This window comes from Lontra canadensis, unplaced genomic scaffold (genome assembly GCF_010015895.1).
Source record: "Lontra canadensis isolate GAN:19392208 unplaced genomic scaffold, GSC_riverotter_1.0 scaffold27, whole genome shotgun sequence".
NCBI classification, from domain to species: domain Eukaryota; kingdom Metazoa; phylum Chordata; class Mammalia; order Carnivora; family Mustelidae; genus Lontra; species Lontra canadensis.
This window is the reverse complement of record NW_022631021.1, coordinates 17,356,229-17,359,604: the sequence shown is the minus strand read 5'-3', so window position 1 is coordinate 17,359,604 and position 3,376 is coordinate 17,356,229. Positions and strand designations below refer to the sequence as shown.

The window sequence follows — 3,376 nt, the reverse complement described above, 5'->3', positions numbered from 1 at the left end:
ATTCTCAGCAAGGTAAGAATAGAAGGAATCATCTCAACCTGTTAAAAAAAAAAATACAGGAACTATACAGCTAACATCATACTCAATAGTGAACACTTCACCCTAAGAATTCATACTGTGCAAAAATACCCATTCTCATAACTCATTCAATATAGTACTGAAAGTTCTAGCCACTGCAATAAAGAAAGAAAAATAAATAAATGGCATATAGATCAAACAAAAAATAACATAAAAATTCCCTTATTTGCAGATGGCATGATTATCTTTGTAGAAAACCCAAGACACCCATAAAATAGTTCCTAGAATTAATACTTGAGTTTGTCAAGATTGCAGAATACAAGAACACACAAAACTCAATCACATTACTATGTAACAATGAACCTGAGGACACCAAACTTTAAAATACGATACCATTGACCATCAATGCAAATAAAATAAAGTAAAATAAAATAAATAAAATAAAACATTGTAAAGGATCTATACATGGAAACTTACCACAAAAACACATTTTTTTGGAAGAAATCAAAGAAGGCTTAAATCGATGGAGCCAATCCAATTAGAAAATAAGCAAAAGAGATGAACAACATTTCACTTAAGAGGATATAGAGATGTTGTATAAACAAAAGAGAAGTTATTCCACATCATTAGCCATTAGGGAAATGCAAATTTAAACTACAATGAGAGTTCTTGCTTTGGCAGCATATATAGTAAAATTGGAATGGCATAAAGGAGATTAGTATGGCTTCTGCAAAAGGAAGGTACACCATTTTGTGAAGTGTTCTATATTTTGATTTCTTTTTCTAATGCTTACAAATTGAAAAAATTGACAATCCAATAAGCAAAATAACTTACCCAATTCAGGGCCACTCCAGCTTCATACGCTTAATTCCTCACAAAAAGAAAACAAGCAAAAAATCACCCAAATTGAACCATAACAAAAAACATGAGATATCCCTAAGCACCTATCAGAATATCTATACTTAAAAATAGTGACAACACTTAACACTGGTGAGGACATCATGAAACAGGATCATTCATACCCTCCTGGTAGGAATCATAATGGTGCAGTCACTTTGGAAACATTTTTGCAGTTTCTTTAAAAACTAAACATGAAACAGACATATAGCCCTGCAATTGCACTCTAAGGCCATTTACTCCAGAGAAATAAAAAGTTATATTCACACAATAACTTGTACATGGATTTTCACTCAGTACTTTAATTGTAATAGCAAAAAACTGATCAGCACAGATGTTCTTCAACTGCAGAAGCTTTAACAAACTGTGGTGCATCTATATTGTGAAATACTACTCAGCAATAGAAATTAACAAACTGTTAATACAGGCAAAAACTTGCATAAATCTGCAGGAAATTATGCTGAGGGAAAAAGCAATCCCAAATGGATACATAGCATATAATTTTTATTTATATAACATTTTTAAATGACATAATATGAGAAATAGAGGAAAGACTAGTGATTCTCAGAGGTAACAACTAGGATTGGTGGTGGCTGGGGGAAGGCAGAGGTGTGGGAGGGACGTGAGTGTGCTTCTATATGGGCAACCCAAGGGATCTATATGGTGTTCAGTATCATGACTATGGTGGTGGTGGATACATGAACCCACACAGAGGATAAAACTCGATAGAACTAAATCCACATACATGCACACACACACATATAAGTACAAGTAAATCTGGAGAAATCAGAGCAATACTAGTGATTGTATCAATGTCAATATCTTGAGCACCTGGGTGGCTCAGTTGGTTAATCAACTGCCTTTGGCTCAGGTCATGATCCTGGAGTCCCAGGATCAAGTCCCACATTGGGCTCTCAGCTCCATGGGGAGTCTACTTCTCCCTCTGACCTTCTCATAGTTAAAAAAAAAAAAAAATCTACACCGAAATTAAAACCATAGTGAAAATATGATTACAAGAAGATAGCTGAAGTAGCAGGAAACATCTATTGCTTAGGAAGTGAAAATCTGCGTTATATTTTTATTTTTAAATCTCTCCTTTGTGTTTGTGCGATGACATTGTAATAGATAAAATTTAGAGACAGCTGAAAAGAATCCCTGTTATATTTCCATATATTGATTTAAGTAAAATAAGTACTATAGGGACACCAGGGTGGCTCAGTCAGTTAAGCGTCTGCCTTTGCCCTAGGTCATGATCCCCGGGTCCTTGAATAACCCAGTATGTTATATTTTTAAATGTCTGAACCATCAAGACATGTTGTCAAGGTATTTCTTACCTCTTCAACTGATTTGACTCACTCTTGATGCTCAAAATATTTTGTTTTCAATGTATTGAAAAGTGTATTCTATATTTATTATTTATTTTGAACATGTTCATGTTTGTCATGAGCAGAATATAAAAGACATTTTAGGAATTACTAAAGGCATTGCAAAAGTGATTGGAATACTATTCAAATTTATTTCCACTTTGTTAGTATCAAAGACCCAATTATTAATTGCTATGATTTGTTTATTAGATTTTTAGTACACTTTTATCCCTTCGATTTTATTTTACTTTTTAAAGTATCTTCACATTTAAAACTATAGGAATACAAAGATCCAAATTATCATCTCCAACACAGGATTAATCTTAACCTTTTAGCAGTTCAAATTTTGTATTGAGGCCATAATTATTTTGGCATATCAATTAAATATACTACATAATACTTTATTTTCTATTTCATTTTTTTTAAAGATTTTATTTATTTATTTGACAGACAGAGATCACAAGTAGGCAGAGAGGCAGGCAGAGAGAGAGGAAGGGAAGCAGGCTCCTCGCTGAGCAGAGAGCCTGATACGGGGCTCATCCCAGGACCCTGGGATCATGACCTGAGCGGAAGGCAGAGGGTTTAACCCACTGAGCCACCCAGGCGCCCCTTATTTATTTCTATTTTCTATTATCACCAAGCCCAAAATAAATTTCTGAGCTTTTTGTTGTTGTTTATTTTCTATTTTTTACTTAATTTTTTTCAGTTTAGGAGTCTCAGCACCAAACAAAGCCCTGGTTTAAAAAGAAATATCCACAAACAAACAAACAAATCCACGAAAAATGAACACCAACAAACTACCCTCACAGTAGGAAATAGTAAAATAGCAGAGGTAAAAGATGACCTTAAAATACTTATGTTTGGCACACCTGGGTGGCTTAATTGGTTAAGCATCTGCCTTTGGCTCACCTCATGATCCCAGAGTCCTGGAATGGACCCCACATCATGCTCCCTGCTCAGCAAGAAGTCTGTTTCTTCCTCTCTCTCTGCTCCTCTCCCCAAGCTGGTACTCTCTCTCTCTCTCTCAAATAAATAAATAATAAAATAAAATCCTTGTAGTCCTTATGATTTGTTTGACTTCAAATTTGATTTTTTTT

General features: G+C 34.4%; 1 non-coding gene across 1 annotated transcript; it reads left to right on the top strand.

Moving 5' to 3' along the window:
• Positions 1–687: 687 nt before the first annotated feature.
• On the top strand, positions 688–790 carry LOC116871798. The gene has a single exon (XR_004383509.1). It is a non-coding gene; the product is annotated as a U6 spliceosomal RNA (small nuclear RNA).
• Positions 791–3,376: the final 2,586 nt, after the last annotated feature.